We start from the raw sequence: 13,046 nt of genomic DNA, 5'->3' as shown, positions 1-13,046 counted from the left end.
GCCCCATTCTACTTGGCCTGCTGAAGGAAACATTAACAAGATAGGCCTAGTTAGTTTACAAAATATTTCAGTTTAAATTACTTATTTTCTTAATAATATTTGGATAAAATTATTATTACGGTAAATTTCAACAATATCATAGACTGTAAAAACATGTATCAAAATTAAAGAATGTACTATTATCAATGAATTTAAGAACAAAATCTACAGTATATAATTTCAGGCCTAGGCGCGCCATACACCCATTAAGAAGACAATTACAGTAGCCTCTATAGGACAAGTTTAAAATCTTTAGATATACACATAATAATCAAATTGTTGTTGTTTTTAGTATTTTTTTACATTACTTTCAGTAATTTTAGGTTGTTGTTTTTTTCAGTACCGTAACTTAGCTTTTCCCATTCTACTTAGGCCTACTGAATGAAACATGTATAACTTTTTAGGCTAGCTAAAAAAAACAATATTTAAGTTTAAATTACTTACTAGCTTCAAATTATTTGGGTAAAATTATTATCACGGTAAGTTTCAACAATATTATAGACTGTAAAAACATGTATAACAATTAAAGAATGAACTATTATTAATGAATTTAAGAACAAAATCTACAGTATCCAATTTCAGGCCTAGGCACGCCATACACCCATAAAGAAGACAATTACAGTAGCCTATATAGGGCAAGTTTAACAATGAAAAGTGTTTAGATATACATATAATAATACAAGTTCAGGACCTGTACAAAGATAAATTTGAAAAAAAAAAACCGCTAATTAATTTAACTTGCATAAATAAATATTTGTATTAATAAAGTGCGAGTTTTTTCTGTAATAACAACATCTGATAAATCAACATACCTCATTAATAGAGGGCGACATTCCTAAAATAAAAATTATAAACATTGTTTTTTTTGGTATTTATTTAGTTTATATTTTGTTTTCGTTTGGTTTTCGGTTGTTTTCAGCTGCTTTTGGTTGTTTTCAGTTTATTTTCTGTTAGCTTTCAGTGGTTTTCAGTAATTAGCCTGCCCCATTCTACTTGGCCTGCTGAAGGAAACATTAACAAGATAGGCCTAGTTAGTTTACAAAATATTTCAGTTTAAATTACTTATTTCCTTAATAATATTTGGATAAAATTATTATTACGGTAAATTTCAACAATATCATAGACTGTAAAAACATGTATCAAAATTAAAGAATGTACTATTATCAATGAATTTAAGAACAAAATCTACAGTATCCAATTTCAGGCCTAGGCCATACACCCATAAAGAAGACAATTACAGTAGCCTATATAGGCCAAGTTTAACAATGAAAAGTGTTTAGATATACATATAATAATACAAGTTCAGGACCTGTACTGAGAAAAAAAAACCCGCTAATTAATTTAACTTGCATAAATAAATATTTGTATTACGGTAATAAAGTGCGAGTTTTTTCTGTAATAACAACATCTGATAAATCAACATACCTCATTAATTAATAGAGGGCGACATTGCTAAAATAAAAATTATAAACATTGTTTTTTTTGGTATTTATTTAGTTTATATTTTGTTTTCGTTTGGTTTTCGATTGTTTTCAGCTGCTTTTGGTTGTTTTCAGTTTATTTTCTGTTAGCTTTCAGTGGTTTTCAGTAATTAGCCTGCCCCATTCTACTTGGCCTGCTGAAGGAAACATTAACAAGATAGGCCTAGGCCTAGTTAGTTTACAAAATATTTCAGTTTAAATTACTTATTTCCTTAATAATATTTGGATAAAATTATTATTACGGTAAATTTCAACAATATCATAGACTGTAAAAACATGTATCAAAATTAAAGAATGTACTATTATCAATGAATTTAAGAACAAAATCTACAGTATACAATTTCAGGCCTAGGACATACACCCATTAATTAAGAATACAATTATAGTAGCATATATAGACCAAGTTTAACAATGAAAAATGTTTAGATATACATATAATAATAAAAGTTCAGGACCTGTACAATAATAATTTTGAAAAAAAAAACCCCGCTAATTAATTTAACTTGCATAAATAAATATTTGTATTAATAAAGTGCGAGTTTTTTTCTGTAATAACAACATCTGATAAATCAACATACCTCATTAATAGATGGCGACATTAATCAATTATAAACATTATTTTTTTGGTATTTATTTAGTTTCTATTTTGTTTTCTTTTGCTTTTGGTTGTTTTCAGTTTATTTTCTGTTAGCTTTCAGTTATTTCCAACTAAACGGAACAATTTTTTTTGATAGAAGAATAATTAACAAGTGGAACTCGCTGCCCGAATTGGTTGTCAATAGCAAGAGTGTAAACTCATTCAAAAACAAACTTGACAAACACACACACACACATATGAGAGAAGAGGCTCCTTACGAGTTTAAAAACTCATTGCCTCTTAACTTTACTAAAGGTAAGAATTACTAAAGGTAAGAATTTCCAGTGGTTTTCAGTAATTAGCCTACCCCATTCTACTTGGCCTGCTGAAGGAAACATTAACAAGATAGGCCTAGGCCTGGTTAGTTTACAAAATATTTCAGTTTAAATTACTTATTTCCCTAATAATATTTGGATAAAATTATTATTACGGTAAATTTCAACAATATCATAGACTGTAAAAACATGTATCAAAATTAAAGAATGTACTATTATCAATGAATTTAAGAACAAAATCTACAGTATATAATTTCAGGCCTAGGCGCGCCATACACCCATTAAGAAGACAATTACAGTAGCCTATATAGGACAAGTTTAAAATCTTTAGATATACACATAATAATCAAATTGTTGTTGTTTTTAGTATTTTTTTACATTACTTTCAGTAATTTTAGGTTGTTGTTTTTTTCAGTAACTTAGCTTTTCCCATTCTACTTAGGCCTACTGAATGAAACATGTATAACTTTTTAGGCTAGCTAAAAAAAACAATATTTAAGTTTAAATTACTTACTAGCTTCAAATTATTTGGGTAAAATTATTATCACGGTAAGTTTCAACAATATTATAGACTGTAAAAACATGTATAACAATTAAAGAATGAACTATTATTAATGAATTTAAGAACAAAATCTACAGTATCCAATTTCAGGCCTAGGCACGCCATACACCCATAAAGAAGACAATTACAGTAGCCTATATAGGGCAAGTTTAACAATGAAAAGTGTTTAGATATACATATAATAATACAAGTTCAGGACCTGTACAAAGATAAATTTGAAAAAAAAAAACCGCTAATTAATTTAACTTGCATAAATAAATATTTGTATTAATAAAGTGCGAGTTTTTTCTGTAATAACAACATCTGATAAATCAACATACCTCATTAATAGAGGGCGACATTGCTAAAATAAAAATTATAAACATTGTTTTTTTTGGTATTTATTTAGTTTATATTTTGTTTTCGGTTGTTTTCAGCTGCTTTTGGTTGTTTTCAGTTTATTTTCTGTTAGCTTTCAGTGGTTTTCAGTAATTAGCCTACCCCATTCTACTTGGCCTGCTGAAGGAAACATTAACAAGATAGGCCTAGGCCTGGTTAGTTTACAAAATATTTCAGTTTAAATTACTTATTTCCCTAATAATATTTGGATAAAATTATTATTACGGTAAATTTCAACAATATCATAGACTGTAAAAACATGTATCAAAATTAAAGAATGTACTATTATCAATGAATTTAAGAACAAAATCTACAGTATATAATTTCAGGCCTAGGGCCAGGCGCGCCATACACCCATTAAGAAGACAATTACAGTAGCCTATATAGGACAAGTTTAAAATCTTTAGATATACACATAATAATCAAATTGTTGTTGTTTTTAGTATTTTTTTACATTACTTTCAGTAATTTTAGGTTGTTGTTTTTTTCAGTAACTTAGCTTTTCCCATTCTACTTAGGCCTACTGAATGAAACATGTATAACTTTTTAGGCTAGCTAAAAAAAACAATATTTAAGTTTAAATTACTTACTAACTTCAAATTATTTGGGTAAAATTATTATCACGGTAAGTTTCAACAATATCATAGACTGTAAAAACATGTATAAAAATTAAAGAATGAACTATTATCAATGAATTTAAGAACAAAATCTACAGTATCCAATTTCAGGCCTAGGCCATACACCCATAAAGAAGACAATTACAGTAGCCTATATAGGCCAAGTTTAACAATGAAAAGTGTTTAGATATACATATAATAATACAAGTTCAGGACCTGTACAAAGATAAATTTGAAAAAAAAAACCCGCTAATTAATTTAACTTGCATAAATAAATATTTGTATTAATAAAGTGCGAGTTTTTTCTGTAATAACAACATCTGATAAACCAACATACCTCATTAATAGAGGGCGACATTGCTAAAATAAAAATTATAAACATTGTTTTTTTTGGTATTTATTTAGTTTATATTTTGTTTTCGTTTGGTTTTCGGTTGTTTTCAGCTGCTTTTGGTTGTTTTCAGTTTATTTTCTGTTAGCTTTCAGTGGTTTTCAGTAATTAGCCTGCTCCATTCTACTTGGCCTGCTGAAGGAAACATTAACAAGATAGGCCTAGGCCTAGTTAGTTTACAAAATATTTCAGTTTAAATTACTTATTTCCTTAATAATATTTGGATAAAATTATTATTACGGTAAATTTCAACAATATCATAGACTGTAAAAACATGTATCAAAATTAAAGAATGTACTATTATCAATGAATTTAAGAACAAAATCTACAGTATACAATTTCAGGCCTAGGACATACACCCATTAATTAAGAATACAATTATAGTAGCCTATATAGACCAAGTTTAACAATGAAAAATGTTTAGATATACATATAATAATAAAAGTTCAGGACCTGTACAATAATAATTTTGAAAAAAAAAAACCCGCTAATTAATTTAACTTGCATAAATAAATATTTGTATTAATAAAGTGCGAGTTTTTTCTGTAATAACAACATCTGATAAACCAACATACCTCATTAATAGAGGGCGACATTGCTAAAATAAAAATTATAAACATTGTTTTTTTTGGTATTTATTTAGTTTATATTTTGTTTTCGTTTGGTTTTCAGTTTATTTTCTGTTAGCTTTCAGTGGTTTTCAGTAATTAGCCTGCCCCATTCTACTTGGCCTGCTGAAGGAAACATTAACAAGATAGGCCTAGGCCTAGTTAGTTTACAAAATATTTCAGTTTAAATTACTTATTTTCTTAATAATATTTGGATAAAATTATTATTACGGTAAATTTCAACAATATCATAGACTGTAAAAACATGTATCAAAATTAAAGAATGTACTATTATCAATGAATTTAAGAACAAAATCTACAGTATATAATTTCAGGCCTAGGCGCGCCATACACCCATTAAGAAGACAATTACAGTAGCCTCTATAGGACAAGTTTAAAATCTTTAGATATACACATAATAATCAAATTGTTGTTGTTTTTAGTATTTTTTTACATTACTTTCAGTAATTTTAGGTTGTTGTTTTTTTCAGTACCGTAACTTAGCTTTTCCCATTCTACTTAGGCCTACTGAATGAAACATGTATAACTTTTTAGGCTAGCTAAAAAAAACAATATTTAAGTTTAAATTACTTACTAGCTTCAAATTATTTGGGTAAAATTATTATCACGGTAAGTTTCAACAATATTATAGACTGTAAAAACATGTATAACAATTAAAGAATGAACTATTATTAATGAATTTAAGAACAAAATCTACAGTATCCAATTTCAGGCCTAGGCACGCCATACACCCATAAAGAAGACAATTACAGTAGCCTATATAGGGCAAGTTTAACAATGAAAAGTGTTTAGATATACATATAATAATACAAGTTCGGGACCTGTACAAAGATAAATTTGAAAAAAAAAAACCGCTAATTAATTTAACTTGCATAAATAAATATTTGTATTAATAAAGTGCGAGTTTTTTCTGTAATAACAACATCTGATAAATCAACATACCTCATTAATAGAGGGCGACATTCCTAAAATAAAAATTATAAACATTGTTTTTTTTGGTATTTATTTAGTTTATATTTTGTTTTCGTTTGGTTTTCGGTTGTTTTCAGCTGCTTTTGGTTGTTTTCAGTTTATTTTCTGTTAGCTTTCAGTGGTTTTCAGTAATTAGCCTGCCCCATTCTACTTGGCCTGCTGAAGGAAACATTAACAAGATAGGCCTAGTTAGTTTACAAAATATTTCAGTTTAAATTACTTATTTCCTTAATAATATTTGGATAAAATTATTATTACGGTAAATTTCAACAATATCATAGACTGTAAAAACATGTATCAAAATTAAAGAATGTACTATTATCAATGAATTTAAGAACAAAATCTACAGTATACAATTTCAGGCCTAGGACATACACCCATTAATTAAGAATACAATTATAGTAGCCTATATAGACCAAGTTTAACAATGAAAAATGTTTAGATATACATATAATAATAAAAGTTCAGGACCTGTACAATAATAATTTTGAAAAAAAAAAACCCGCTAATTAATTTAACTTGCATAAATAAATATTTGTATTAATAAAGTGCGAGTTTTTTTCTGTAATAACAACATCTGATAAATCAACATACCTCCTTAATAGATGGCGACATTAATCAATTATAAACATTATTTTTTTGGTATTTATTTAGTTTCTATTTTGTTTTCTTTTGCTTTTGGTTGTTTTCAGTTTATTTTCTGTTAGCTTTCAGTTATTTCCAACTAAACGGAAAAATTTTTTTTGATAAAAGAATAATTAACAAGTGGAACTCGCTGCCCGAATTGGTTGTCAATAGCAAGAGTGTAAACTCATTCAAAAACAAACTTGACAAACACACACACATATGAGAGAAGAGGCTCCTTATAACTTTACTAAAGGTAAGAATTACTAAAGGTAAGAATTTCCAGTGGTTTTCAGTAATTAGCCTACCCCATTCTACTTGGCCTGCTGAAGGAAACATTAACAAGATAGGCCTAGGCCTGGTTAGTTTACAAAATATTTCAGTTTAAATTACTTATTTCCCTAATAATATTTGGATAAAATTATTATTACGGTAAATTTCAACAATATCATAGACTGTAAAAACATGTATCAAAATTAAAGAATGTACTATTATCAATGAATTTAAGAACAAAATCTACAGTATCCAATTTCAGGCCTAGGCGCGCCATACACCCATAAAGAAGACAATTACAGTAGCCTATATAGGCCAAGTTTAACAATGAAAAGTGTTTAGATATACATATAATAATACAAGTTCAGGACCTGTACAAAGATAAATTTGAAGAAAAAAACCCCGCTAATTAATTTAACTTGCATAAATAAATATTTGTATTAATAAAGTGCGAGTTTTTTCTGTAATAACAACATCTGATAAACCAACATACCTCATTAATAGAGGGCGACATTGCTAAAATAAAAATTATAAACATTGTTTTTTTTGGTATTTATTTAGTTTATATTTTGTTTTCGTTTGGTTTTCGGTTGTTTTCAGCTGCTTTTGGTTGTTTTCAGTTTATTTTCTGTTAGCTTTCAGTGGTTTTCAGTAATTAGCCTGCCCCATTCTACTTGGCCTGCTGAAGGAAACATTAACAAGATAGGCCTAGGCCTGGGTGTCACGAAACCTAAGATCACGAAAGCTCCGACCCCCTAAGACCTAAGATCACGAAAGCTAAGACCCAACACCTAAGATTACAAATACTAAGATATACTACAGCTTAAAAACAATACTTGTTTATCCATACATAATTTTAAACACAGTAGGTTTCATTTATTACCATAAATATAATTTAATACTACCGCAAAACATAGATAAACTCACATTATTTTCGCCCGTTGAGTAAATGTATATTTTTTCTTCGTTTCGTTTATTTATTTTTTCCACTCACTTATATATATATATATATCATTTACATTTACATAACATATATTAAATGTGGGTGGATGGAAGTCACAGTAAGTTCACTGAACTTTAAGTCGTGACTCCCGTATGCCTAAGTATACTTTCTTTACAACAAACAAACTTGACGGGTTGTTTGTTGGTATATATTTACTCCATTGTGTTGGTTCAGAGGATGTTTTTCTTACGCACCTGCCTTTCTTGTATTTTGACTCCAAATTTGTTGACTAACTTTATCCTGAACACCACACTTTAAAATTAGGACTTATAAGTACTTTCAGAAGGAGAAACACATAATAACAAATAAATAAATCCTTTAAATTGATGATTTTACAGATGTGTTTCTTTGTATACTGTAATGTAACTCCTCGAGCTCCCCATGCTCAATGTTTTTGTTTCTATGGAGCGCCAAAAGAGCAACAATAATAGTACAAGTATAAAAACAGAAAGAAAACGAAACAAAAAAAACTTATCATGATTTTTAAATTAAAATTTATTTGCCAGTATTTTATTTCTTCGTACTTGCATGATTATACTATTATCATTACAATTTTAATTTTACATTGTTCCATCCACACTGTAGATGGACTCCACAGAGTTTTCAGCCCTCTATATAATTTTTGCTCTTTTTACGTTCCATAGAAACAAAAACATTGAACATGGCCCATGGGGTAGGCCTACTGTACTGTAGGCTAGTCATTTTGTGTGCGAGAAAAACGTCTGTAAAATCATCAATTTAAAAATGTATTTGTTACTTTTTATGTGATTCTTTTTCATGAAAGTGCCAATTCTAAGGTGTGGTATTCAGAATAAATGTTGGGAGTTAAAATACAAGGCAGGTGCGAAAGATAAATATTTGTAATCTTAGGTCTTGGGTCTTAGCTTTCATGATCTTAGGTCTTAGGGGGTCTTCGCTTTCGTGGTCTTAGGTTTCGTGACACCCGCCTAGGCCTAGTTAGTTTACAAAATATTTCAGTTTAAATTACTTATTTCCCTAATAATATTTGGATAAAATTATTATTACGGTAAATTTCAACAATATCATAGACTGTAAAAACATGTATCAAAATTAAAGAATGTACTATTATCAATGAATTTAAGAACAAAATCTACAGTATATAATTTCAGGCCTAGGCGCACCATACACCCATTAAGAAGACAATTACAGTAGCCTATATAGGACAAGTTTAAAATCTTTAGATATACACATAATAATCAAATTGTTGTTGTTTTTAGTATTTTTTTACATTACTTTCAGTAATTTTAGGTTGTTGTTTTTTTCAGTAACTTAGCTTTTCCCATTCTACTTAGGCCTACTGAATGAAACATGTATAACTTTTTAGGCTAGCTAAAAAAAACAATATTTAAGTTTAAATTACTTACTAGCTTCAAATTATTTGGGTAAAATTATTATCACGGTAAGTTTCAACAATATCATAGACTGTAAAAACATGTATAAAAATTAAAGAATGAACTATTATCAATGAATTTAAGAACAAAATCTACAGTATACAATTTCAGACCTAGGCCATACACCCATAAAGAAGACAATTACAGTAGCCTATATAGGCCAAGTTTAACAATGAAAAGTGTTTAGATATACATATAATAATAAAAGTTCAGGACCTGTACAAAGATAAATTTGAAAAAAAAACCCCGCTAATTAATTTAACTTGCATAAATAAATATTTGTATTAATAAAGTGCGAGTTTTTTCTGTAATAACAACATCTGATAAACCAACATACCTCATTAATAGAGGGCGACATTGCTAAAATAAAAATTATAAACATTGTTTTTTTTGGTATTTATTTAGTTTATATTTTGTTTTCGTTTGGTTTTCGGTTGTTTTCAGCTGCTTTTGGTTGTTTTCAGTTTATTTTCTGTTAGCCTTCAGTGGTTTTCAGTAATTAGCCTGCCCCATTCTACTTGGCCTGCTGAAGGAAACATTAACAAGATAGGCCTAGGCCTAGTTAGTTTACAAAATATTTCAGTTTAAATTACTTAGTTCCTTAATAATATTTGGATAAAATTATTATTACGGTAAATTTCAACAATATCATAGACTGTAAAAACATGTATCAAAATTAAAGAATGTACTATTATCAATGAATTTAAGAACAAAATCTACAGTATACAATTTCAGGCCTAGGACATACACCCATTAATTAAGAATACAATTATAGTAGCCTATATAGACCAAGTTTAACAATGACAAATGTTTAGATATACATATAATAATAAAAGTTCAGGACCTGTACAATAATAATTTTGAAAAAAAAAAAACCCGCTAATTAATTTAACTTGCATAAATAAATATTTGTATTAATAAAGTGCGAGTTTTTTTCTGTAATAACAACATCTGATAAATCAAAATTTAGTTGTCCCCACCTGGAACATTTGTCAAGGCAAAAAAACCTTTACTTATCGTTCATCTAAAAGCTGGAATAAACTTCCCAATGAATTAAAAATTAACTTGAAAGATTTTTCAATAACTTCATTCCAAAATACAATTAGTACTCAACATTTTTAACTGAATTTTTTGTTTTCTAAAATTTATTGCTATTTTTAATGTATATTTCAATTATTCTTTGTCTTTATATTATTATGTTTGGTATATTTTCAATTACTGTACCACTTTGGAAATCAGTGCACTAGTACTGAAAGTGTCTGCAGAATAAATAAATAGATAAATAAATAAACATACCTCATTAAATAGAGGGCGACATTGCTAAAATAAAAATTATAAACATTGTTTTTTTTTGTATTTATTTAGTTTATATTTTGTTTTCTTTTGCTTTTGGTTGTTTTCAGTGGTTTTCAGTAATTAGCCTGCCCCATTCGGATTATGACCAAAGCGGCCGCCAATCCATAACAATGCATTTGTATGAAACGCCAAAGCGTCATTGTGTATAATGTGGGTGTATTGCTTTGGTGCAGTACGAATTGTAAAACATGATTGATAGCAATATAGTTAAGTTGAACCAGATAATAATGTAAATTTATTGATGTTCTCTTACAGAAATGGATGTATGAATGAATAGTGTAACCATTACTTTATGTCTTACATTTTTTTTTTCAAATTTGAACCAGATGATAAATAATAAGATAAGAAAATAGAGCACATCAGGATTTGTTTTCAAACAACTGTTACACATTTATTAACACAAAATTCAATTGTAAGAAACAAATAAATAAATGTATCATTCATATGGATTACCATTTATATAGCTAATTTAAAACAAACTAAGTACTGCAGGCCGGGGCTATGATGTTCACAATTTCACGTAAATATTAAATTAATTTATTCAACTAAAAAATAAACTTAAGTACATTTATGGATCATTAATTTAAAAATATCATTAAAAATCACATGAAATACAATATAGATACAATTAATTATATTATTTCAATAATTATACAACTGATTAATTTGCACGAGCATTACGACTCATTAAGAGGGACTTGGCTGATCGTACACCCCGTGAATATTCATCCCAGAAAGTGTTGAGGCGTTCGTTGGCGATTACTGTGTGTCTTGACTGAGTTCGGATGATGTATTCACGGAAAACAAGTTCGGCCTGGATGGACACTGTTTGGCTTTCTTCGAAAAGTAGCTTGCAAAGAAGATAGAAGTGCAGGTTGGCTGAAAAACAATAATTATAATAAAGTTAATTCCACGATTGTACAACATATATTAATACATACACACTTTTGTTTATTAAACATTGTGAACAAAGTTAAAAGCTTTTAATTCTTACATCGTTTGGCTCTTGTGTTTTAGACGATTGTGATAGCCTTCCAAGTCGTTGTTGGTGCGTGTTTCTTGCCAGAATACGACCCAGTTTATTGGGTTAAAGACGTCGCCGTCTATCCAGTACGAGCGCATATACTCAACCATCTCCACGGTAGCAGTCCGTTGTAGTCGCCGGAAAACTGCATTGACATGTTCCACAGGTAGAACTGGCAAAGTCATCAATTGTCGAATGAAGGTCCGGGTACCAACGTCACGCATGTAGGTCCGCTGCAATCCATATTCCTGGACTTTCCTGAAGACTGCCTGAAAGAACAATACAAATTTAACAATTAAAGACAAATACAGAACATTAAAATGATAACTAAGCATGATTGAGTGGACTACAAGCTTACCTGTGTAAAGTGAAATAGGCATCCACATACTTCAACGTCTGGAAAGACATCACGTACTGACTTCCAAATTCATGCTTTATAATCTGTTACAATCCGTACCACGTTGACAGCAGGCAACATCCCAATGATGGATCGGAGAACAGCCGTGTAGTCGTCACTTCGTTTTCCGGACATCACTACAAACATCAGCGGAACTTGCTTCGTTGAGGTACTGGAGCGAATAAAACTATGCACGCTGAAGAGTTGGTAGAAGTGCCGCTTGACTAACTTGAATGTACCATCAAGATACATGTTGAAGAAAAGAAAATTGTCAATTAAAAACAGTTATATGTTAATAAAATCAGAAATATTATTTTCTAGTAAAAAGTAAAGATAAAGAAAAATAATTACCAAACTCTGGATCTTGATAACATTTGAATCATCGCATCTGTAGCAAGTAGAATATGCCGTCCTCCATTTACAACTATGTCATCTCTAACAAAATGTGGTGCGATGTGTTGACGGTTGAGTTCAAACTCCAAGTCCTCGGGGTGTCTTGGCCTTGATAACTTTCTCTTGGGGTTTGCTTGACGAGCAAGGTTGGCAGGTCGTAGCAAGGTCGGATGCAATGCTATCTGTCCCACACCAATGTCTTCCCGGATGAGTCTTTCGGTGATCTGTGCTGCTGAATCGAATGGTCGCTCTCCAGCTTTCCGTTTTATGTCGCGTCGAATTTCAGCTACTTTTCCACGTCCTATAAAAAAATACATACATTGTATTGCATAAAAACATTTGTAAATGTTTGTCAATGAGCCAAAGGTGTTTTAAAAACTTTGACGTACCTGGTACCATACCGCAAATGTGATGATTTATTCCACGAGAATATACACCATTTTTCTCGATGACAGTGGCTTTACAGGTTACGGCCCGGGTTCTGAGTGAACATCGCCAGGTAGTGTTTGCTCGTCGTTTATCAATCTTTTGGGTTTACTGGAAACCAAGACTGTCCATTAATGTGTCCTGTAAAACAAAAAAA

General features: G+C 29.7%; 2 long non-coding RNA genes across 2 annotated transcripts; one reads left to right on the top strand and one right to left on the bottom strand.

The window, feature by feature from the left end:
* Window positions 1-1,469: 1,469 nt before the first annotated feature.
* LOC140039817 (uncharacterized) lies at window positions 1,470-10,977 on the top strand. Its single transcript, XR_011842602.1, has 3 exons — window positions 1,470-2,412; window positions 6,735-6,861; window positions 10,905-10,977. It is a non-coding gene; the product is annotated as an uncharacterized lncRNA (long non-coding RNA).
* A 480-nt stretch (window positions 10,978-11,457) lies between these two features.
* LOC140039816 (uncharacterized) lies at window positions 11,458-12,479 on the bottom strand. The gene is made up of 4 exons (XR_011842601.1): window positions 12,422-12,479; window positions 12,032-12,298; window positions 11,644-11,942; window positions 11,458-11,528 (listed from the first exon to the last, which is right to left on the bottom strand). It is a non-coding gene; the product is annotated as an uncharacterized lncRNA (long non-coding RNA).
* Window positions 12,480-13,046: the final 567 nt, after the last annotated feature.

This window comes from Antedon mediterranea, chromosome 2, assembly GCF_964355755.1.
Source record: "Antedon mediterranea chromosome 2, ecAntMedi1.1, whole genome shotgun sequence".
NCBI classification, from domain to species: Eukaryota; Metazoa; Echinodermata; class Crinoidea; order Comatulida; family Antedonidae; genus Antedon; species Antedon mediterranea.
The sequence above is the reverse complement of the archived record's forward strand: the minus strand, read 5'-3'. Positions and strand labels throughout refer to the sequence as shown.